Here is a 26116-nt window from a genome sequence, read left to right as displayed (position 1 = left end):
CTCCTGAAATGACCTCGGATGCGTGATAAAAAAACCGGGAGAAAAAGAAACAGGGTTCGGTACGACCTCCCGAACGGCTCAAATTGAAGTGTATTATACACGGATTTTCGGGATTCTAGGGTACCGGAAAAAAATTCTCCGGAAATCGAGCAGAAAGATCCTAGGGTCAGATATAGCGGCCACGCAAAATTTGAGTAGCAACGGACGACATCTGGGGGTGCCGGTATGCCATAAACGAGCATTTGTCGAACCTCGGATAATCTTAAAAAATGTATTAATACTCGTTATCCGAGGCTGAAATCGAATAGGTTAACTCCTGAAATGACCTCGGACGCGTGATAAAAAACCCGATTGAAAAAGAAACAGGGTCTGGTACGATCTCCCGAACGGCTCAAATTAAAGTGTAAATACACGGTTTTTCGGGATTCCAGGGTACCGGAATAAAATTCTTCGGAAATCGCGCATAAAGTTCCTCAGGTCAGATAAAGCGGCCACACAAAATTTGAGTAGCAACGGAAGACATTTGGGGGTGCCGGTATACCATAACCCAGCATTCGCCGAACCTCGGATAATCGTGAAAAATGTTTTAGTACTCGTTATCCGAGGCTTAAATCGAATAGGTTAACTCCTGAAATGACCTCGGACGCGTGATAAAAAAACCGCGAGAAAAAGAAACAGGGTCCGGTACGACCTCCCGAACGGCTCAAATTGAAGTGTAAATACACGGTTTTTCGGGATTCCAGGGTACCGGAATAAAATTCTTCGGAAATCGTGCATAAAGTACCTCGGGTCAGATAAAGTGGCCACGCAAAATTTGAGTAGCAACGGAAGACATTTGGGGGTGCCGGTATACCATAAACCAGCATTCGCCGAACCTCGGATAATCGTGAAAAATGTATTAATACTCGTTATCCGAGGCTTCGAATAGGTTAACACTTGAGATGACCTCGAACGCGTGATAGAAAAACCGGGAGAAAAAGAAACAGGGTCCGGTACCTCCCGAACGGCTCAAATTGAAGTGTATAAATACACATTTTTTCGGGATTCCAGAATACCGGAATAAAATTCTTCGGAAATCGCGCATAACGTTCCTCGGGTCAGATAAAGCGGCCACGCAAAATTTGAGTAGCAACGGAAGACATTTGGGGGTGCCGGTATGCCATAAGCGAGCATTCGTCGAACCTCGGATAATCTTGAAAAATGTATTAATACTCGTTATCCGAGGCTGAAATCGAATAGGTTAACTCCTGAGATGACCTCGAACGCGTGATAGAAAAACCGGGAGAAAAAGAAACAGGGTCCGGTACCTCCCGAACGGCTCAAATTGAAGTGTATAAATACACAGTTTTTCGGGATTCCAGGGTACCGGAATAAAATTCTTCAGAAATCGCGCATAACGTTCCTCGGGTCAGATAAAGCGGCCACGCAAAATTTGAGTAGCAACGGAAGACATTTAGGGGTGCCGGTATGCCATAAAATATCATTCGTCGAATCTCGGATAATCGTGAAAAACGTATTAATACTCGTTATCCGAGGCTGAAATCGAATAGGTTAACTCCTGAAATGACATCGGATGCATGATAAAAATACCGGGAGAAAAAGAAACAGGGTTTGGTACGACCTCCCGAACGGCTCAAATTGAAGTGTATAATACACGGATTTTCGGGATTCCAAGGTAACGGAAAAAATTCTCCGGAAATCGCGTGGAATGTTCCTCGGGTCAAATAAAGCGGCCACGCAAAATTTGAGTAGCAACGGAAGACATCTGGGGGTGCCGGTATGCCATAAACGAGCATTCGTCGAACCTCGGATAATCTTGAAAAATGTATTAATACTCATAATCCGAGGCTGAAATCGAATAGGTTAACTCCTGAAATGACCTCGGACGCGTGATAAAAAAACCGGGAGAAAAAGAAACAGGGTCCGGTACCTCCCGAACGGCTCAAATCAAGTGTATAAATACACGATTTTTCGGGATTCCGTGGTACCGAATAAAATTCTTCGGAAATCGCGCATAACGTTTCTCGGGTCAGATAAAGCGACCACGCAAAATTTGAGTAGCAACGGAAGACATTTAGGGGTGCCGGTATGCCATAAAATATCATTCGTCGAATCTCGGATAATCGTGAAAAACGTATTAATACTCGTTATCCGAGGCTGAAATCGAATAGGTTAACTCCTGAAATGACCTCGGATGCGTGATAAAAAAACCGGGAGAAAAAGAAACAGGGTTCGGTTTACCTCCCGAACGGCTCAAATTGAAGTGTATAATACACGGATTTTCGGGATTCTAGGTTACCGGAAAAAATTCTCCGGAAATCGAGCGAAAAAGTTCCTAGGGTCTGATATAGCGGCCACGCAAAATTTGAGTAGCAACGGAAGACATCCGGGGTGCCGGTATGCCATAAACGAGCATTCGTCGAACCTCGGATAATCGTGAAAAATGTATTAATACTCGTTATCCGAGGCTTAAATCGAATAGGTTAACTCCTGAAATGACCTCGGACGCGTGATAAAAAAACCGGTAGAAAAAGAAACAGGTCCGTCGACTTCCCGAACGGTTCAAATTGAAGTGTATAATACACGGTTTTTCGGGATTCCGGGTACCGGAATAAAATTCTTCGAAATCGCGCATAAAGTTCCTCAGGTCAGATAAAGCGGCCACACAAAATTTGAGTAGCAACGGAAGACATTTGGCGGTGCCGGTATACCATAAACCAGCATTCGCCGAACCTCGGATAATCGTGAAAAATGTTTTAGTACTCGTTATCCGAGGCTGAAATCGAATAGGTTAACTCCTGAAATGACCTCGGACGCGTGATAAAAAAACCGGGAGAAAAAGAAACAGGTCCCGTACGACCTCCCGAACGGCTCAAATTGAAGTGTAAATACACGATTTTTCGGGATTCCAGGGTACCAGAATAAAATTCTTCGGAAATCGCGCATAAAGTTCCTCAGGTCAGATAAAGCGGCCACACAAAATTTGACTAGCAACGGAAGACATTTGGGGGTGCCGGTATACCATAACCCAGCATTCGCCGAACCTCGGATAATCGTGAAAAATGTTTTAGTACTCGTTATCCGAGGCTGAAATCGAATAGGTTAACTCCCGAAATGACCTCGGACGCGTGATAAAAAAACCGGAGAAAAAGAAACAGGGTCCGTTACGACCTCCCGAACGGCTCAAATTGAAGTGTAAATACACGGTTTTTCGGGATTCCGTGGTACCGGAATAAAAGTCTTCGGAAATCGTGCATAAAGTACCTCGGGTCAGATAAAGCGGCCACGCAAAATTTGAGTAGCAACGGAAGACATTTGGGGTGCCGGTATACCATAAACCAGCATTCGCCGAACCTCGGATAATCGTGAAAAATGTATTAATACTCGTTATCCGAGGCTGAAATCGAATAGGTTAACTCTTGAGATGACCTCGAACGCGTGATAGAAAAACCGGGAGAAAAAGAAACAGGGTCCGGTACGACCTTCCGAACGGCTCAAATTGAAGTGTAAATACACGGTTTTTCGGGATTCCAGGGTACCGGAATAAAATTCTTCGGAAATCGTGCATAAAGTACCTCGGGTCAGATAAAGCGGCCACGCAAAATTTGAGTAGCAACGGAAGACATTTGGGGTGCCGGTATACCATAAACCAGCATTCGCCGAACCTCTGATAATCGTGAAAAATGTATTAATACTCGTTATCCGAGGCTGAAATCGAATAGGTTAACTCCTGAGATGACCTCGAACGCTTGATAGAAAAACCGGGAGAAAAAGAAACATGGTCCGGTACCTCCCGAACGGCTCAAATTGAAGTTTATAAATACACGGTTTTTCGGGATTCCAGGGTACCAGAATAAAATTCTTCGGAAATCGCGCATAACGTTCCTCGGGTCAGATAAAGCGGCCACGCAAAATTTGAGTAGTAACGGAAGACATTTGGGAGTGCCGGTATGCCATAAACCAGCATTCGTCGAACGTCGGATAATCGTGAAAAATGTTTTAGTACTCGTTATCCGAAGCCGAAATCGAATAGGTTAACTCCTGAAATGACCTCGGATGCGTGATAAAAAAACCGGGAGAAAAAGAAACAGGGTTCGGTACGACCTCCCGAACGGCTCAAATTGAAGTGTATTATACACGGATTTTCGGGATTCTAGGGTACCGGAAAAAAATTCTCCGGAAATCGAGCAGAAAGATCCTAGGGTCAGATATAGCGGCCACGCAAAATTTGAGTAGCAACGGACGACATCTGGGGGTGCCGGTATGCCATAAACGAGCATTCGTCGAACCTCGGATAATCTTAAAAAATGTATTAATACTCGTTATCCGAGGCTGAAATCGAATAGGTTAACTCCTGAAATGACCTCGGACGCGTGATAAAAAACCCGATTGAAAAAGAAACAGGGTCCGGTACGATCTCCCGAACGGCTCAAATTAAAGTGTAAATACACGGTTTTTCGGGATTCCAGGGTACCGGAATAAAATTCTTCGGAAATCGCGCATAAAGTTCCTCAGGTCAGATAAAGCGGCCACACAAAATTTGAGTAGCAACGGAAGACATTTGGGGGTGCCGGTATACCATAACCCAGCATTCGCCGAACCTCGGATAATCGTGAAAAATGTTTTAGTACTCGTTATCCGAGGCTTAAATCGAATAGGTTAACTCCTGAAATGACCTCGGACGCGTGATAAAAAAACCAAGAGAAAAAGAAACAGGGTCCGGTACGACCTCCCGAACGGCTCAAATTGAAGTGTAAATACACGGTTTTTCGGGATTCCAGGGTACCGGAATAAAATTCTTCGGAAATCGTGCATAAAGTACCTCGGGTCAGATAAAGTGGCCACGCAAAATTTGAGTAGCAACGGAAGACATTTGGGGGTGCCGGTATACCATAAACCAGCATTCGCCGAACCTCGGATAATCGTGAAAAATGTATTAATACTCGTTATCCGAGGCTTCGAATAGGTTAACACTTGAGATGACCTCGAACGCGTGATAGAAAAACCGGGAGAAAAAGAAACAGGGTCCGGTACCTCCCGAACGGCTCAAATTGAAGTGTATAAATACACAGTTTTTCGGGATTCCAGGGTACCGGAATAAAATTCTTCGGAAATCGCGCATAACGTTCCTCGGGTCAGATAAAGCGGCCACGCAAAATTTGAGTAGCAACGGAAGACATTTGGGGGTGCCGGTATGCCATAAGCGAGCATTCGTCGAACCTCGGATAATCTTGAAAAATGTATTAATACTCGTTATCCGAGGCTGAAATCGAATAGGTTAACTCCTGAGATAACCTCGAACGCGTGATAGAAAAACCGGGAGAAAAAGAAACAGGGTCCGGTACCTCCCGAACGGCTCAAATTGAAGTGTATAAATACACAGTTTTTCGGGATTCCAGGGTACCGGAATAAAATTCTTCAGAAATCGCGCATAACGTTCCTCGGGTCAGATAAAGCGGCCACGCAAAATTTGAGTAGCAACGGAAGACATTTAGGGGTGCCGGTATGCCATAAAATATCATTCGTCGAATCTCGGATAATCGTGAAAAACGTATTAATACTCGTTATCCGAGGCTGAAATCGAATAGGTTAACTCCTGAAATGACATCGGATGCATGATAAAAAAACCGGGAGAAAAAGAAACAGGGTTTGGTACGACCTCCCGAACGGCTCAAATTGAAGTGTATAATACACGGATTTTCGGGATTCCAAGGTAACGGAAAAAATTCTCCGGAAATCGCGTGGAATGTTCCTCGGGTCAAATAAAGCGGCCACGCAAAATTTGAGTAGCAACGGAAGACATTTCGAGACTGAAATCGAATAGGTTAACTCCTGAAATGACCTCGGATGCGTGATAAAAACAAAACGGGAAAAAAAGAAACAGGGTTCAGTACGACCTCGCGAACGGCTCAAATTGAAGTGTATAATTCGCGGTTTTTCGGGATTCCAGGGAACTGGGACAAAATTTTTCGAAAATCACGTAAAACATTCCTCAGGTCAGATAAAGCGGCCACCCAAAATTTGAGTAGCAACGGAAGACATTTAGGGATGCCGGTATGCCATAAAACATCATTCGTCGAACCTCGGATAATCGTGAAAAATGTATTAATACTCGTTATCCGAGGATGAAATCGAATAGGTTAACTTCTGAAATAACCTCGGACGCGTGATAGAAAAACCGGGAGAAAAAGAAACAGGGTCCGGTACGACCTCCGGAACGACTCAAATTGAAGTCTATAAATACACGGTTTTTCGGGATTCCAGGGTACCATGACAAAATTCTCTGGAAATCGCGCAAAATGTATGTTCCTCGGGACAGATAAAGCGGCCACGCAAAATTTGAGTAGCAACGGAAGACATTTGGGGGTGCCGGTATGCCATAAACCAGCATTCGTCGAAAGTCGGATAATCGTGAAAAATGTATTAATACTCGTTATCCGAGGCTGAAATCGAATAGGTTAACTCCTGAAATGACCTCGGATGCGTGATAAAAAACTGGGAGAAAAAGAAACAGGGTTCGGTACGACCTCCCGAACGGCTCAAATTGAAGTGTATAATACACGGATTTTCGGGATTCTAGGGTACCGGAAAAAAATTTTCCGGAAATCGAGCAGAAATTTCCTAGGGTAAGATATAGCGGCCACGCAAAATTTGAGTAGCAACGGAAGACATCTGGGGGTGCCGGTATGCCATAAACGAGCATTCGTCGAACCTCGGATAATCTTGAAAAATGTATTAATACTCATTATCCGAGGCTGAAATCGAATAGGTTAACTCCTGAAATGACCTCGGACGCGTGATAAAAAAACCGGGAGAAAAAGAAACAGGGTCCGGTACCTCCCGAACGGCTCAAACTGAAGTGTATAAATACACAGTTTTTCGGGATTCCAGGGTACCGGAATAAAATTCTTCGGAAATCGCGCATAACGTTTCTCGGGTCAGATAAAGCGGCCACGCAAAATTTGAGTAGCAACGGAAGACATTTAGGGGTGCCGGTATGCCATAAAATATCATTCGTCGAATCTCGGATAATCGTGAAAAACGTATTAATACTAGTTATCCGAGGCTGAAATCGAATAGGTTAACTCCTGAAATGACATCGGATGCATGATAAAAAAACTGGGTGAAAAAGAAACAGGGTCCGGTACGACCTCCCGAACGGCTCAAATTGAAGTGTAAATACACGAATTTTCGGGATTCCAGGGTACCGGAAAAAATTCTCCGGAAATCGCGAGGAATGTTCCTCGGGTCAAATAAAGCGGCCACGGAAAATTTGAGTAGCAACGGAAGACATTTCGAGACTGAAATCGAATAGGTTAACTTCTGAAATGACCTCGGATGCGTGATAAAAAAAAACCGGGAGAAAAAGAAACAGGGTTCAGTACGACCTCGCGAACGGCTCAAATTGAAGTGTATAATTCGCGGTTTTTCGGGATTCCAGGGAACCGGGACAAAATTTTCCGAAAATCACGTAAAACATTCCTCAGGTCAGATAAAGCGGCCACCCAAAATTTGAGTAGCAACGGAAGACATTTAGGGATGCCGGTATGCCATAAAACATCATTCGTCGAACCTCGGATAATCGTGAAAAACGTATTAATACTCGTTATCCGAGGAAGAAATCGAATAGGTTAACTTCTGAAATAACCTCGGACGCGTGATAGAAAAACTGGGAGAAAAAGAAACAGGGTCCGGTACGACCTCCGGAACGACTCAAATTGAAGTCTATAAATACACGGTTTTTCGGAATTCCAGGGTACCAGGTCAAAATTCTCTGGAAATCGCGCAAAATGTATGTTCCTCGGGACAGATAAAGCGGCCACGCAAAATTTGAGTAGCAACGGAAGACATTTGGGGGTGCCGGTATGCCATAAACCAGCATTCGTCGAACGTCGGATAATCGTGAAAAATGTATTAATACTCGTTATCCGAGGCTGAAATCGAATAGGTTAACTCCTGAAATGACCTCGGATGCGTGATAAAAAACTCTGAGAAAAAGAAACGGGGTTCGATCGACCTCCCGAACGGCTCAAATTGAAGTGTATAATACACGGATTTTCGGGATTCTAGGGTACCGGAAAAAAATTTTTCGAAAATCGAGCAGAAAGTTCCTAGGGTAAGATATAGCGGCCACGCAAAATTTGAGTAGCAACGGAAGACATCTGGGGTGCCGGTATGCCATAAACGAGCATTCGTCGAACCTCGGATAATCTTGAAAAATGTATTAATACTCATTATCCGAGGCTGAAATCGAATAGGTTAACTCCTGAAATGACCTCGGACGCGTGATAAAAAAACCGGGAGAAAAAGAAACAGGGTCCGGTACCTCCCGAACGGCTCAAACTGAAGTGTATAAATACACAGTTTTTCGGGATTCCAGGGTACCGGAATAAAATTCTTCGGAAATCGCGCATAACGTTTCTCGGGTCAGATAAAGCGGCCACGCAAAATTTGAGTAGCAACGGAAGACATTTAGGGGTGCCGGTATGCCATAAAATATCATTCGTCGAATCTCGGATAATCGTGAAAAACGTATTAATACTAGTTATCCGAGGCTGAAATCGAATAGGTTAACTCCTGAGATGACCTCGAACGCGTGATAGAAAAACCGGGAGAAAAAGAAACAGGGTCCGGTACCTCCCGAACGGCTCAAATTGAAGTGTATAAATACACGCTTTTTCGGGATTCCGTGGTACCGGAATAAAATTCTTCAGAAATCGCGCATAACGTTCCTCGGGTCAGATAAAGCGGCCACGCAAAATTTGAGTAGCAACGGAAGATATTTAGGGGTGCCGGTATGCCATAAAATATCATTCGTCGAATCTCGGATAATCGTGAAAAACGTATTAATACTCGTTATCCGAGGCTGAAATCGAATAGGTTAACTCCTGAAATGACATCGGATGCATGATAAAAAACCGGGAGAAAAAGAAACAGTGCAGCACGACCTCCCGAACGGCTCAAATTGAAGTGTATAATACACGGATTTTCGGGATTCCAAGGTAACGGAAAAAATTCTCCGGAAATCGCGTGGAATGTTCCTCGGGTCAAATAAAGCGGCCACGCAAAATTTGAGTAGCAACGGAAGACATTTCGAGACTGAAATCGAATAGGTTAACTCCTGAAATGACCTCGGATGCGTGATAAAAAAAAACCGGGAAAAAAAGAAACAGGGTTCAGTACGACCTCGCGAACGGCTCAAATTGAAGTGTATAATTCGCGGTTTTTCGGGATTCCGAAATCGGGACAAAATTTTTCGAAAATCACGTAAAACATTCCTCGGAGTCGAGATAAAGCGGCCACCCAAAATTTGAGTAGCAACGGAAGACATTTAGGGATGCCGGTATGCCATAAAACATCATTCGTCGAACCTCGGATAATCGTGAAAAATGTATTAATACTCGTTATCCGAGGATGAAATCGAATAGGTTAACTTCAAATAACCTCGGACGCGTGATAGAAAAACCGGAGAAAAAGAAACAGGTCGATGACGACCTCCGGAACGACTCAAATTGAAGTCTATAAATACACGGTTTTTCGGGATTCCAGGGTACCATGACAAAATTCTCCTGAAATCGCGCAAAATGTATGTTCCTCGGGACAGATAAAGCGGCCACGCAAAATTTGAGTAGCAACGGAAGACATTTGGGGTGCCGGTATGCCATAAACCAGCATTCGTCGAAAGTCGGATAATCGTGAAAAATGTATTAATACTCGTTATCCGAGGCTGAAATCGAATAGGTTAACTCCTGAAATGACCTCGGATGCGTGATAAAAAACTGGGAGAAAAAGAAACAGGGTTCGGTACGACCTCCCGAACGGCTCAAATTGAAGTGTATAATACACGGATTTTCGGGATTCTAGGGTACCGGAAAAATTTTTTGCGGAAATCGAGCAGAAATTTCCTAGGGTAAGATATAGCGGCCACGCAAAATTTGAGTACCAACGGAAGACATCTGGGGGTGCCGGTATGCCATAAACGAGCATTCGTCGAACCTCGGATAATCTTGAAAAATGTATTAATACTCATTATCCGAGGCTGAAATCGAATAGGTTAACTCCTGAAATGACCTCGGACGCGTGATAAAAAAAAAAAAAAAACCGGGAGAAAAAGAAACAGGTCCGGTACCTCCCCGAACGGCTCAAATCAAGTGTATAAATACACGCTTTTTCGGGATTCCGTGGTACCGGAATAAAATTCTTCGAAATCGCGCATAACGTTTCTCGGGTCGATATAAGCGGCCACGCAAAATTTGAGTAGCAACGGAAGACATTTAGGGGTGCCGGTATGCCATAAAATATCATTCGTCGAATCTCGGATAATCGTGAAAAACGTATTAATACTAGTTATCCGAGGTCAAAATCGAATAGGTTAACTCCTGAAATGACATCGGATGCATGATAAAAAACTGGGTGAAAAAGAAACAGGGTCCGGTTTACCTCCCGAACGGCTCAAATTGAAGTGTAAATACACGAATTTTCGGGATTCCAGTGGTACCGGAAAAATTCTCCGGAAATCGCGTGGAATGTTCCTCGGGTCAAATAAAGCGGCCACGGAAAATTTGAGTAGCAACGGAAGACATTTCGAGACTGAAATCGAATAGGTTAACTCCTGAAATGACCTCGGATGCGTGATAAAAAAAAACCGGGAGAAAAAGAAACAGGGTTCGATTTACCTCGCGAACGGCTCAAATTGAAGTGTATAATTCGCGGTTTTTCGGGATTCCAGCGAACCGGGACAAAATTTTCCGAAAATCACGTAAAACATTCCTCAGGTCAGATAAAGCGGCCACCCAAAATTTGAGTAGCAACGGAAGACATTTAGGGATGCCGGTATGCCATAAAACATCATTCGTCGAACCTCGGATAATCGTGAAAAACGTATTAATACTCGTTATCCGAGGATGAAATCGAATAGGTTAACTTCTGAAATAACCTCGGACGCGTGATAGAAAAACCGGGAGAAAAAGAAACAGGGTCCGGTACGACCTCCGGAACGACTCAAATTGAAGTCTATAAATACACGGTTTTTCGGGATTCCAGGGTACCAGGACAAAATTCTCTGGAAATCGCGCAAAATGTATGTTCCTCGGGACAGATAAAGCGGCCACGCAAAATTTGAGTAGCAACGGAAGACATTTGGGGGTGCCGGTATGCCATAAACCAGCATTCGTCGAACGTCGGATAATCGTGAAAAATGTATTAATACTCGTTATCCGAGGCTGAAATCGAATAGGTTAACTCCTGAAATGACCTCGGATGCGTGATAAAAAAACTGCGAGAAAAAGAAACAGGGTTCGGTACGACCTCCCGAACGGCTCAAATTGAAGTGTATAATACACGGATTTTCGGGATTCTAGGGTACCGGAAAAATTTTTTTCGAAAATCGAGCAGAAAGTTCCTAGGGTAAGATATAGCGGCCACGCAAAATTTGAGTAGCAACGGAAGACATCTGGGGTGCCGGTATGTCATAAACGAGCATTCGTCGAACCTCGGATAATCTTGAAAAATGTATTAATACTCATTATCCGAGGCTGAAATCGAATAGGTTAACTCCTGAAATGACCTCGGACGCGTGATAAAAAAACCGGGAGAAAAAGAAACAGGTCCTGGTACCTCCCGAACGGCTCAAATCAAGTGTATAAATACACGGTTTTTCGGGATTCCAGGGTACCGGAATAAAATTCTTCGGAAATCACGCATAACGTTTCTCGGGTCAGATAAAGCGGCCACGCAAAATTTGAGTAGCAACGGAAGACATTTAGGGGTGCCGGTATGCCATAAAATATCATTCGTCGAATCTCGGATAATCGTGAAAAACGTATTAATAATAGTTATCCGAGGCTGAAATCGAATAGGTTAACTCCTGAAATGACATCGGATGCATGATAAAAAAACTGGGAGAAAAAGAAACAGGGTCCGGTACGACCTCCCGAACGGCTCAAATTGAAGTGTAAATACACGAATTTTCGGGATTCCAGGATACCGGAAAAAATTCTCCGGAAATCGCGTGGAATGTTCCTCGGGTCAAATAAAGCGGCCACGGAAAATTTGAGTAGCAACGGAAGACATTTCGGGGTGCTGGTATGCCATAAACCAGCATTCGTCGAACCTCGGATAATCATGAAAAATGTATTAATACTCATTATCCGAGGCTGAAATCGAATAGGTTAACTCCTGAAATGACCTCGGACGCGTGATAAAAAAAACCGGTAGAAAAAGAAACAGGGTCTGGTACGACCTCCCAAACGGCTCAAATTGAAGTGTAAATACACGGTTTTTCGGGATTTCAGGGTACAGGAATAAAATTCTTCGGAAATCGCGCATAAAGTTCCTCGGGTCAGATAAAGCGGCCACGCAAAATTTGAGTAGCAACGGAAGACATTTGGGGGTGCCGGTATGCCATAAACCAGCATTCGTCGAACGTCGGATAATCGTGAAAAATGTATTAATACTCGTTATCCGAGGCTGAAATCGAATAGGTTAACTCCTGAAATGACCTCGGATGCGTGATAAAAAAACCGGGAGAAAAAGAAACAGGGTTCGGTACGACCTCTCGAACGGCTCAAATTGAAGTGTATAATACACGGATTTTCGGGATTCTAGGGTACCGGAAAAAAATTCTCCGGAAATCGAGCAGAAAGTTCCTAGGGTAAGATATAGCGGCCACACAAAATTTGAGTAGCAACGGAAGACATCTGAGGGTGCCGGTATGCCATAAACGAGCATTCGTCGAACCTCGGATAATCTTGAAAAATGTATTAATACTCGTTATCCGAGGTTGAAATCGAATAGGTTAACTCCTGAAATGACCTCGGACGCGTGATAAAAAAAACCGGTAGAAAAAGAAACAGGGTCCGGTACGACCTCTTGAATGGCTCAAATTGAATTGTAAATACAAGGTTTTTCGGGATTCCAGGGTACCGGAATATAATTCTTCGGAAATCGTGCATAAAGTTCCTCGGGTCAGATGAAGCGGCCACGCAAAATTTGAGTAGCAACGGAAGACATTTGGGGTGCCGGTATACCATAAACCAGCATTCGCGGAACCTCGGATAATTGTGAAAAATATATTAATATTCGTTATCTGAGGCTGAAATCGAATAGGTTAACTCCTGAGATTACCTCGAACGCGTGATAGAAGAACCGGGAGAAAAAGAAACAGGGTCCGGTACCTCCCGAACGGCTGAAATTGAAGTGTATAATACACGGATTTTCGGGATTCTAGGGTACCGGAAAAAAATTCTCCGGAAATCGAGCAGAAAGTTCCTAGGGTAAGATATAGCGGCCACGCAAAATTTGAGTAGCAACGGAAGACATCTGGGGGTGCCGGTATGCCATAAACGAGCATTCGTCGAACCTCGGATAATCTTGAAAAATGTATTAATACTCGTTATCCGAGGCTGAAATCGAATATGTTAACTGCTGAAATGACCTCGGACGCGTGATAAAAAAAACGGTAGAAAAAGAAACAGGGTCCGGTACGACCTCCTGAACGGCTCAAATTGATGTGTAAATACACGGTTTTTCGGGATTCCAGGGTACCGGAATAAAATTCTTCAGAAATCGTGCATAAAGTTCCTCGGGTCAGATAAAGCGGCCACGCAAAATTTGAGTAGCAACGGAAGACATTTGGGGGTGCCGGTATACCATAAACCAGCATTCGTCGAATCTCGGATAATCGTGAAAAACGTACTAATACTCGTTATCCGAGGCTGAAATCGAATAGGTTAACTCCTGAAATGACATCGGATGCATGTGATGGGGCATATTCTGCACCCGCTGACCGAGTCAACATATTGAGCAAGGTCAAAGATATCCACAGGAAGTCAACGTATTAGACAGCATAACCGACGCAGCCTGTCGGCCGGTCAGTTGGGTCCCGGCTAGGTAACTAGCCAGCCGAGAGGCATATCCGCGTACTCATATCCAAGACCCCTCGGCATGGAGTCAACCAGGTCCGCCGGCCTGCCATGGGTCCCTCGGCCGAGGGTAGATCAGTCTTTCCACCTGCTCGGCCACTTGGCCACTACGTGACAAAAGGTGAAAGTCTATAAATACTCCACTTCTCTCATTGAGAAAAGGATCCGAAAATAATCAATTAAACACACTAATCTGGTATAAACTCCCTTATCTCTCTACAATATACTTTGTGCCAAGTAACACACAACTTAATCCCTTTTAAGTTTACTGACTTGAGCGTCGGAGTGAGTTCGCTCGGTACCAAGCCGAGCCCTCAGTTTGTTCATTGTTTCAGGAGAGGCCGAAAGGAAGAGTCAAGCAAAGTCATCATTCTACAAGCTTACGTGGTAACAAATCCTGCTCCGGAATTACACCCGGAACAATTGGCGCCGTCTGTGGGGATGAGATACTAGAAGCTAGTCAAATCCCTTACAAAAAAAAACAAAACAAAACCCACCCAGCAAGCTAAGAAGATGTCAAAACAACAAGAGGTAGTTGTGAGTGACGAAACCGCATTCTACCAAGATGACACCGTCCCTAATTCTGAGATTGGGCAGTCCCCCACCGGCCGAATAATTCAACCGGCGTACGGGATGCCAATACTACCAGAAACACCGCTGCCTGCCGGCCAAGTCACTGTCATGGGACATGTGGTCGATGCAGCCAAATTGAAGCTATTCCTGGACCTGGTGGGTAATACGCCGATCACCCCCGCTGCAACGACGGTGACGGCAGCACACCCGCAGGTGTCCAGGGCCCATAAAGTGACCCCGAACAACTTGACCGGGGCGATACAAGGAGCCATGCATACTAGGACGCCGGCGGAGCATGTGCTGCCAGTGGCAGACCAAAGTCCTTCCCCCACTCGCGGGAGGACAGCATCGCCGTGGCAATAACGAGGACCGCCCCGAAGAAATGAAGAAAGAAGTCCGACTATCCAAAGTCAGACAACAAGAAGCCCTTCCCGCCACGGGGAGAGAAGCCGGACTAGGGGTGCGAGGAGCCGATCGCCACGTGTCATTCGACACGTGGTCAGACAGCCCCTCAGTGCCTATGTCCTCGGAGTCTCCGTGCCGACCAAACTGAAGCTGCCGTCCCTATCATACAAAGAGGATAGCGACCCAACCGACCACGCCGAGACTTTCAAGTCTTACATGTCGATATGGGAGCAGCCTGATGAGGTATGGTGCCGAGTCTTCCCAACAACCCTGCATGGGATGGCCCAGAGTTGGTACAAGGGGCTGCCTAATGGTTCGGTATACTGCTACGCCGACCTAAGGGATAAATTCATAGCCCAGTACGCCTGCAACAATAGAAGGGCCGTGGAGACATCGGATCTCCTCACTATCCGACAGGGGGAGGACGAGTCTCTACGAAGCTATGTGAAGAGGTTCGACGCAAAAGCTCAGCAGATCCGCGAGCTGAACACTGAACTGGCAGCCTTCGCACTGATGAAGGGCCTCCCGAAAGGGGAGCTCAAAAATGAGCTGATCAAATGCGAGGACCTCAACCTAGACTCCGCCAGAAAGATGGCCGACCGAGCCGTGAAGGTGGAGGACTATCACAAGACCCGGGTAGGCCACGGTGAAGTGGGCACCCGAGAAGGAGGAGCCGCCAGAGAATGCGACGACGAAGGTCGCCGTGACGATGTCGGTCACGGCCTGAAAGATCTAACAGGAAACAGAGCTCGGCGGGCGCCGGGGGAGTTCGGGACCATACACCCAGAAGCGGTACCACGGTCTCACCCCCCTGGTCAAATCACCGGCCGAGGTCTTTGCCCTGAGCAAGAATGAAGGGCAGAAGTGGGGAAGACCCCCCAAGACGAGGGCGGAGGGAGACGCAAGCCAATTTTGCGATTACCACGGCCAGCCCGGCCATAAGACCGACGACTGTCGGCATCTGAAGAACGCCATCGAGGAGCTGATCCGAAAGGGGGCTCTCGCAGAAGTACGTAGCGGGGCCCCGAAACGAGCTCCGACGGGGCGAACAGAAATCGCATTCCGGGGATGGGAGTGATCCAGGTGGTTATCGGAGGAAAGGAGAACGGAGGGTCGGCTAATGGGCACAAACGGCACCTAAATGAGCTTTACCAAGCCATCAACTTTGTGCCCACCACAGCGATCCCCGCTTCCACCGTCCCCGATTTAACCATCGGAAAGAAAGACTACGAAGGAGTCGTAGCCCCCAAGACAAATGACCCGGTGGTCCACCTGGACATATCCAACCACTTGGTTAAGAGGTGCCTAATTGATACAGCGCCTACACGAACATCATGTTCGGGAATGCTTCCTCAATCTCGGTCCCTCAAGATTGAGGACCCGAGCCCCCGCACTAACCCACTATACACTTCTCCTGGGGCCGGCCTAGTCCCCCAGGGTCAATCAAACTGCCGGTGATGTTTGGCCAAGCCGATGCGGCCAAGAACGTTTGGTCCGAGTTCGTGGTCATTGATGGTTCGTCCGCCTACAATGTTCTAATAGGCCGGGTTACTTTGAGCGAGGCGATCTTTGTAATGTCCATCCGGGCCCTGACATTGATGTATGTCTCGGACCGGGGGGAGGCACAAAAGCTCGTCTCAAAGGACGAGAGAGACGAAATTGTCAATGTCCAAATATCTGCCAGAGGGTGTAACATGCAATCCCTCAAAGTGGCGAAGAAATCAGAGAAGGGGAAGAGCCCATCCTTACGACAGGAGGGTGATCCGATGAGCACCAACAACGTCAGCATGGTCGAGGGAGCCGAGACCGTGGAAGTTGAAATTGACCCAGGATGCACCGTAACTGTCGGTGTCGGCCTGGAGCCAAAATTCAGAGCCGGTCTCCTGGACCTGTTGAGAAAGAACAAAGACGTCTTCGCGTACTCAGCCGCCGAGATGCCAGGCGTGAGCCGAGAGGTGATCGTTCACAAGCTGAACGTACTCTCCAACGCTCGCCCTGTCAAGCAGAAGATGAGGAACTCCTCGGCCGAGAAAGATGAGGCCATCAAGGCCGAGGTAGACAAACTATTAGAGGCGGGCTTTATCATGCCTTGTACTTACCCTGAGTGGCTAGCAAATGTTGTAATGGTGAAGAAGTCATCAGGGGGGTGGAGGATGTGTGTCGATTTTACAAATCTTAATAAAGCATGCCCTAAAGATTGTTATCCCTTGCCTCGAATAGATAGTTTAATTGACGTAACGGCAGGCTACACTATGTTGAGCCTGCTAGACGCCTTCTCAGGATACCATCAGGTATTCATGGCCGAAGAAGACATGCCTAAGTGCGCATTCATCACCATACACGGCACATACATGTATAAAATGATGTCGTTCGGTTTGAAAAATGTTGGCGCAACTTACATTAGGCTGGTGGACAAAGTGTTTCAAGATCAAAAAGGGCGAAACATCGAGGCTTACGTCAACGATGCTATTGTAAAAAGCAAGTCTGACAGCGAGCACTTGGCCGACTTGAGCGAAACATTTTGTTCACTAAGGAAATACAAGATGAAACTTAACCCAATGAAATGCAACTTCGGTGTCCGGGCAGGTAAGTTCTTCGGCGTGCTTGTCAGCGCCAGGGGAATTGATGCCAATCTAGAGAAAGTCCAAGCAATACTGGACCTACCGGAGCCGAGGAATCGAAAAGAGGTTATGATGTTGACCGGGAGGATGGCGGCTCTCGCCCGTTTCATTTCCCGATCAGCCGACAAGAGCACCCCATTCTTCAAAGTGTTGAAGGGGAATAAAGACTTCAGCTGGGGGGAGGAACGAGCACGCCTTTCGTGCAAATCGAAAGCTCGTCTTCTAACTCTCCCAACCCCCGTCCAGGCCGATCTTTGGGGAGACGCTATATCTATACATAGCGATTACCTCGGCCATGGTCGATCCGTAATCGTCGAGAAGAAGAAGACAAGCAGCAACACCCAATCTACTTTATCAGTCATACACTATTGCCCGCCGAAAGAAATTACCCACTGATTGAAAAAGCAGCCTTTGCTGTCGTCGTTGCCGCAAGGAAACTGAAACCTTACTTCGACACGCATCCCGTGACGGTCTTAACCGACCAACCATTGGAGAAAACATTGGAAAAATTTGAACAATTCGGCAGGCTCATCAAATGGGCAGTAGAGATATCCGGCTTCGGCATTCAATACAGGCCGAGGCCCTCGATAAAGGGGCAGGCACTTGCAGACTTCCTGGCCGAATACACATACCAAGAAGAATCGCAGCCCGGCGCATGGGAAGTATATACCGACGGGTCCTCTACGGCAAACAGCTCAGGAGCCGGCATCCTTATCATCAGCCCAAACGGGGACGAGTTTGAGTATGCCTTGAAGTTTACCTTCTCGGCCTCAAACAACGAATCCGAATACGAGGCGGTGATAATCGGAGTCGAGCTAGCTAGAGTGCTGGGGGGCGGAACACATTATGTTGAAGACAGACTCACTATTGGTGACTAACCAAATCAGAGGAGAGTATGAGGCTCGAGACGATGGGATGGTAAGATACCCGGAAAGAATAAAAGCGACACCGCAAAATTGAAATCTTTCCAAATCCAATGCATCCCAGTGTCCGAGAACAACCGAGCCGACGCTCTCTCAAAACTTGCCAGTTCAACCATCAAGAATGTCACCAAACCGTCTTTGGTGGATATCGGGAATGCTAAAAGCATCACTGAGACCGTCGGCATGGTGGGCGACATAGAAGCCGAGACGACGTGGATGACTCCGATAATGAAATACAAACTAACAAAAGAGTTACCGGAGGACCGCAGTCTCTCTCAGAAGATAAAGAGGATCGCCGCAAGATACTTGGTGTTCGAAGGAGAACTATACAGAAGGTCTGTGATAAGACCACTTTTGAATTGCGTCGGCCCAGCCGACGCGGAGCTCATACTGACAGAGATTCACGGAGACATCTGTGGACATCACATGGGGGCAAGAACGCTAGCCCACAAAGCTCTCCGAGCCGGCTACTTCTGGCCTACCATGCTTGAGGATTCCAGAACTAAGACCAAGAAGTGCAAGAATTGTCAGATGCATGCTCCGGTGATACATGCACCTTCCCGAGACTTGCAGCCAGTACTTGGCCCCCTACCATTTGCACAGTGGGGGATGGATTTATTAGGGCCATTTCCGACGGCCTCCGGAGGAAGGAAGTACCTGATCGTCGCCGTTGACTACTTCACCAAATGGGTCGAAGCTGGCGCAGTACCTGCCAAGACCACGGCGGCCGTAAGAAAGGTGATTTGGGAGAACGTCATAACTCGTTTTGGGTTACCTTAAGTCATGGTATTTGACCACGGCCGAGAGTTTTGGAGTGACATGGTGATGAACTGGCTAGAAGAGCTCGGTATCAAGTTTTCATACTCCTCCGTCTGCCACCCTCAGAGCAACGGGCAGGCGGAAGCAACTAATAAAACAATCCTAAACGGGCTGAAAAAGAAGGTTGAAGATCTAAAGGGAAGGTGGGCTGATGAACTACCCGGCGTCCTGTGGTCCCTTAGAACCACGGAGAAAGAAGCAACGGGGTACAGTCCATTCCACCTAGTCTATGGGTCTGAAGCCGTCCTACCAATTGAAGCAGCGGTGCCGACATTCAGAACGCAAACCTTTAACCTGATCGAAAATGAGGAAGGCCCGAAAGCCTCCTAGACCTGGTCGAAGAAAGTCGAGACACGGCACGGCTCAACTTAGCCGTTTACCAAAACAGAATGAGAAGAGCCTACAACCGAAGGGTCCACAAAAGGGACTTAAGAGTAGGAGATCTAGTCCTAAGAAAGTCGGCCGCCACCAACAAAGGAAACATCCATGGCAAAATGACGGCCAACTGGGAAGGACCCTACAAAGTGGTTGAAGAAATGAGGCCGGGTACATACCGGCTGACAGACATGGAGGGTGTGCCTCTAATGAGCCACTGGAACACCGACAACCTTAGAAAGTACTTCATATAGCGGCGGAGGTGTCCAAGACCGTTGTGAGCACCCCAACGCATGATTATATCTAATGAAAAGTGTTCCAAGTTTTCCATCAAAATGAAGAATCCCCCTCTATAGTCCTACCAAAATAGACGCCACGGCAGTCACAAAAGACGCAGTCGAGCCATAACCCCGGGAGTGACGGGGGAACGAGCCGATATGCCAAGATATTTAAAAAGCGTATAAGCACTGTTGAGACGCAAGTCTGACTGCCCCGGCCAATCCGGGAGTGGCAGAGGAAGCGATCAATATGTCTATAGATACGGAAAGCAGTCGAAACGTAAACTCAGTTGCCTCGGCCAAAGCCGGGAAGAGACGAGGGAAACGTGATCTGCCAACAGCAGTTGATACTCGCGAAAGCGACCAACATGCTTAAGAACGTATAAGTACAGTTGAGACGCAAATCTGACGCCTCGGCCAGACCGAGAGTGAACGAGGAAGCGATCAATATAGTCTATAGATACGAATGCTGTCGTGCCGTAACCCCGATTGCCTCGGCCAAAGCCCGTAGTGGCGGGGACACAACGACCGATACGCTAACATGTTCACAACGGCGGTTGGGAAACGCAAATCTGACGCCTCGGCCAGACCGAGAGTGAAAGAAGAAGCGACCGACACGCCAACATGTTTAAAGACGTTTAAGTACAATTGAGATGCGCATCCTAACTGCCTCGGCCAGGCCGAAGGTAAAAACGAAAAAGCACTCAATATGTTAAAAACGCAAGAAGACAACTCAGATGAAAATGAGATAAAGACCTCGGCCAAGCCGGAGGCAAAATAAACAAACTCTTATTAAAGTATTGACAGGTAATACAAGAAAGAAGTCGACGGCCGTCCCCATAGGGATAGCCTAAACACAACCTACCAAGACTTTACAAAAAGAGAAGGAACAGCAAAAGTTTACAGACATAAGACATGAAGTGCCAAAAGATGGCAGGGAGGAAAGGCTCAATAGTTGGCCCCCGATCAGCTGATGCTATCCGAGATGCCGGGTGAGTCTGGTGACGACCGCCCGTCTCCCTATGCTTGCTTCTGCTCGCCACCGGCAGCAGAGCAAGATCACCATCGATGGCGACCCAGAAGCCGACTTGGCAACTTCACCTGCCTTGGCCCTCTCAGCTTCCTCCCTGGCCGCCTTCACCTTTTCAGCATGGGCCGCCTTCTCCGCAGCCTCCTCAGCGGCCTTCGTAGCCCTTGCCTCCTCCGCAGCCTTAGCCTCCGCAGCGGTCGCCTTCTCATCAAGGAGTCGTTCAAAATTTTTCCACGGGAAGGAGCCGTCAGGAAAGAGCTCTTTAATCACCTCCCTGGTGGCATCTTCGGCCTGGTCCCAGTACCGGGCACACATCTCAGGGATAAGGGAAGTTTGGAGCGTCTCAATGTCCTTCTCCTTCTGAGCAAGGATGGCTTTCGTGTTCCGGTGCGCCTTCGCATGAGCCGTATACAGAGACTTCCATTCTTCCCTCTTATCAACCGCAGCATTGAAAGCGCCCTGAAGCTTCTCTCGCTCCTCCCGCAGCTTAGCGGCGTCAGCCTCCGCAGCCTCAACCTTGGCCCTCTCGGCTAGGACCGCCTTGTCAGCTTCCTCCCTAAGCTTTCGCTCAGCAAGGAGGTCTTTCTTAGCATCCTGGAAGTCCTTCGCCGACCTCTCGGCCTCCTTCTTAGAGGCAGCAAGCTCGAGCCTAAGCCATTCAAGCACAGGGGCAGCTTCAGCCATGACCTTTTCTTGCTCCATAATATGAGCACCGGCCACGTCAGCCCACTTCGCCAGCATCTTGGACAACCTTATGCCTTCCGCCCTAATCTGGGCGGGGGAAGGCTTCGGGGAGGAGGAGACGACGATGGCATTTTTATCGCCCGTCTGCACAGGCCGCTTCTCTAATTGTCGTTCAGAGGGACCGGTAGCCGGCAGCGGTTGATCTACAAAAAATTCAGACAAAGCATCCATGTCAACGTTCATTGACATATCAGAGAGCCTGTCATCAGGAATGCCTAAAGAGCCCGCTAAATCCGAGCCCTGGGTTAGATCCGTACCAGCCTTGGCCTTCTTGGTTGGAGGACCCTTTTCTTTACCGGCCTCGAATGCGAATGCGTGCGGCACTCGATCTCTTTTCTCTTATTCAAAGAAGGAGGAGCCTCCGCAACAGTGACCTCCTCCTCAACATCGATGACCACCTGCTGCTTTTGGACCGCATGGATTGAAGACTGAGCCGGAGTTGACGCCGTCGCCGCAATACTCGTTGCCTTTGGTTTGCGGCCCGGCACGTTGCTGGCAACCTTCGCCTGAGCTGCCGTCACATCCAGCGCCTTCAACTGCTGGTCCATGAGTTCGTTAGGAGCCGGTCGGCGATCACGTGTCTGGGCCTTGGGATGCAGCTCAACAACTCTCCCGTTCTCGTCAAGTCCCAACCTCTGGAGAGCAGAGACAGACAGTGCCGGGCCAAACCGGTCTGCAAAAGAAACAAAGCAGGAGTTAAACAAAGGAAATAAACCAAGATTCAAGAAACAGAAACATAAAAAGCAAAGATGGGCCTCACACCGACCCCACTCACCCCGTTCGAGGGCCGGTATGAGGCCGACGTGGCATAGCAGCTCATCCTGAAGAACGATCTGCGTCGGAGGCATCCATCCCTTCGGCGTCCCATCCTTCTCGACCTCAAACAGCCTCATTACCCGTTTCTCGTCCTCATTAAGAGGGACCCTGCTGGCGTCCATCTTAAGCTTATTCCAGGAGACGTATCTATCATGCTCCCCTTTACTCTCGCACCGCAAATTGACGCGTCTTTGGAAGGACCGGCCACGGGTAGTCCTCCGGAACCTCAACGTATACCCACCCCCCTCCAAATTCTGCAAGACGTCGCCTTGGAAATGGTGACGAAGCCCGGCTCGGTTTGTATGTTGTACCACCCCTGGCCGCCTAGGGTAGTTTGTTTAAGATGGTGGAGCCGGCGGAAGAGGTTCACCGTTGGGGCCTCCCCTTTGAAAAGACACAACCATACAAAACCAACAATCGTCCTGATGGCCAACGGATGCAGTTGGGCCACGGCGACATTCATCGCTTTAATGATAGCAGCAACGTATTCATTCAGAGGAAACCGAAGCCCATACTCCAGGTGTCTGATGTATACGCCGATACAGCCCGTGGGAGGGCAACAGACGGCCTGACCCTCCTTAGGGATAACAATTCTATACTCCCTACCGAAGGAGTAATGGTATTCAAAAAGTTCAGAACCGGAACAACTGGCGAACTTGTTCGTCCGAGCACTGGCCGGGATCGATCGAGCCGCATCATCTTTTTCCCGAAATAGGCGGCCTCCTTACGACAGAAGGGGTCGCCTCATCATCATCATCATCATCCTCATCATCATCATCATCCTCGAAACCCTCAAAAAATTTTGGATCAACCTCAGGAGAAGGAGACCTGGGACCCCCGAACCTTATCGGGGTGACGGCAAGTGGCTCCTGCTCATCAGGATGCGACGGCTCGCCCCCCGGCGCAGAAGTACTGGGTCCAGCATCAGCAGAAGACATGAAAACAAATACTTAACAAATAAAAGTTGAAAAAATTTGTTTGTTTACCTTGGAAAAGTGTTACGCCGAGTAACGCTTTGAAGACTAGAGAGAAGTTTTCGTCGAAGAAAGCTAGAGAGAAGAAATTTTTTTTTTTGAGAAAGTGAATTTTTGGTGGCCAAAATCAGGGGCTAACTGCTCTATTTATAGAGCAAAGCCCATGAAACGGACCAATCAGGGCGAAGCCATGAAACGTCAACCAATCAACGCCGAGCCACGTGTCAAGCATGTAGCCATGGAAGGTCAATCGACAAACAGTTACAAATCTTCTTCAACACGCTCCTTGGCAGAATGCCAATCGACGTATCTTCTTCAACACGCTCCTTGGTATCTACTTGCCAAACGGCCCGCTGTTCAACCAAGCTTGGCAGCACCGGCTGGGGGCAATCGAAAGCACACGGTACTCACAACCTCGGTCTCGGCCAGCGCCATTTTCTTTTCCACATTTGATGCCCTTTACACATCCATGTGGAGGGGGATACTGATGCGGCCCGAGCGAACCAAGCCGAGGAGAAGAAGCCGGGAAGAAATTTCAACTTGCGCAGAATACGCTCAACACTCATCGAAGGTCCATACCACGGCATAGACTACGCTGGGGGCAAATTGATGGGGCATATTCTGCACCCGCTGACCGAGTCAACATATTGAGCAAGGTCAAAGATATCCACAAGAAGTCAACGTATTAGACAGCATAACCGACGCAGCCTGTCGGCCTGTCAGTTGGGTCCCGGCTAGGTAACTAGCCAGCCGGGAGGCATATCCGCGTACTAATATCCAAGACCCCTCGGCATGGAGTCAACCAGGTCCGCCGGCCTGCCATGGGTCCCTCGGCCGAGGGTAGATCAGTCTTTCCACCTGCTCTGCCACTTGGCCACTACGTGACAAAAGGTGAAAGTCTATAAATACTCCACTTCTCTCATTGAGAAAAGGATCCAAAAATAATCAATTAAACACACTAATCTGGTATAAACTCCCTTATCTCTCTACAATATACTTTGTGCCAAGTAACACACAACTTAATCCCTTTTAAGTTTACTGACTTGAGCGTCGGAGTGAGTTCGCTCGGTACCAAGCCGAGCCCACAGTTTGTTCATTGTTTCAGGAGAGGCCGAAAGGAAGAGTCAAGCAAAGTCATCATTCTACAAGCTTACATGGTAACAAATCCTGCTCCGGAATTACACCCGGAACAGCATGATAAAAAAACCGGGAGAAAAAGAAACAGGGTCCGGTACGACCTTCCGAACGGCTCAAATTGAAGTATATAATACACGGATTTTCGGGATTCCGGTGTACCGGAAAAAATTCTCCGGAAATCGCGAGGAATGTTCCTCGGGTCAAATAAAGCGGCCACGCAAAATTTGAGTAGCAACGGAAGACATTTCGGGGTGCCGGTATGCCATAAACCAGCATTCGTCGAACGTCGGATAATCGTGAAAAATGTATTAATACTCGTTATCCGAGACTGAAATCGAATAGGTTAACTCCTGAAATGACCTCGGATTCGTGATAAAAAAAACCGGGAGAAAAAGAAACAGGGTTAGGTACGACCTCGCGAACGGCTCAAATTGAAGTGTATAAAACACGGATTTTCGGGATTCCAGGGTAACGGAAAACAATTCTCCGAAAATCGTACAGAAAGTTCCTCGGGTCAGATAAAGCGGCCACGCAAAATTTGAGTAGCAACGGAGGACATCTGGGAATGCCGGTATGCCATAAACCAGCATTCGTCGAACTTCGGATAATCATGACAAAATGTATTAATACTCGTTATCCGAGGCTGAAATCGAATAGGTAAACTCCTGAAATGACCTCAGACGCGTGATAAAAAAAACCGGTAGAAAAAGAAACAGGGTCCGGTACGACCTCCCGAACGGCTCAAATTGAAGTGTAAATGCACGGTTTTTCGGGATTTCAGGGTAACGGAATAAAATTCTTCGGAAATCGCGCATAAAGTTCCTCGGTTCAGATAAAGCGGCCACGCAAAATTTGAGTAGGAACGGAAGACATTTGGGGGTGCCGGTATGCCATAAACCAGCATTGGTCGAACGTCGGATAATCGTGAAAAATGTATTAATACTCGTTATCCGAGGCTGAAATAGAATAGGTTAACTCCTGAAATGAACTCGGATGCATGATAAAAAAACCGGGAGAAAAAGAAACAAGGTTCGGTACGACCTCCCGAACGGCTCAATTTGAAGCGTATAATACACGGATTTTCGGGATTCTAGGGTACCGGAAAAAAATTCTCCGGAAATCGTGCAGAAAGTTCCTAAGGTCAGATATAGCGGCCACGCAAAATTTGAGTAGCAACGGAAGACATCTGGGGTGCCGGTATGCCATAAACGAGCATTCGTCGAACCTAGGATAATCTTGAAAAATGTATTAATACGTGTTATCCGAGGCTGAAATCGAATAGGTTAACTATGACCTCGGACGCGTGATAAAAAAACCGGTAGAAAAAAAAACAGGGTCCGGTACGACCTCCCGAACGGCTCAAATTGAAGTGTAAGTACCGGAATAAAATTCTTCGGAAATCGTGCATAAAGTTCCTCGGGTCAGATAAAGCGGACACGCAAAATTTGAGTAGCAACGGAAGACATTTAGGGGTGCCGGTATGCCATAAAATATCATTC

Source organism: Silene latifolia, chromosome 9, assembly GCF_048544455.1.
Source record: "Silene latifolia isolate original U9 population chromosome 9, ASM4854445v1, whole genome shotgun sequence".
NCBI lineage: Eukaryota > Viridiplantae > Streptophyta > Magnoliopsida > Caryophyllales > Caryophyllaceae > Silene > Silene latifolia.
Note: the sequence above shows the minus strand (reverse complement) of the source record.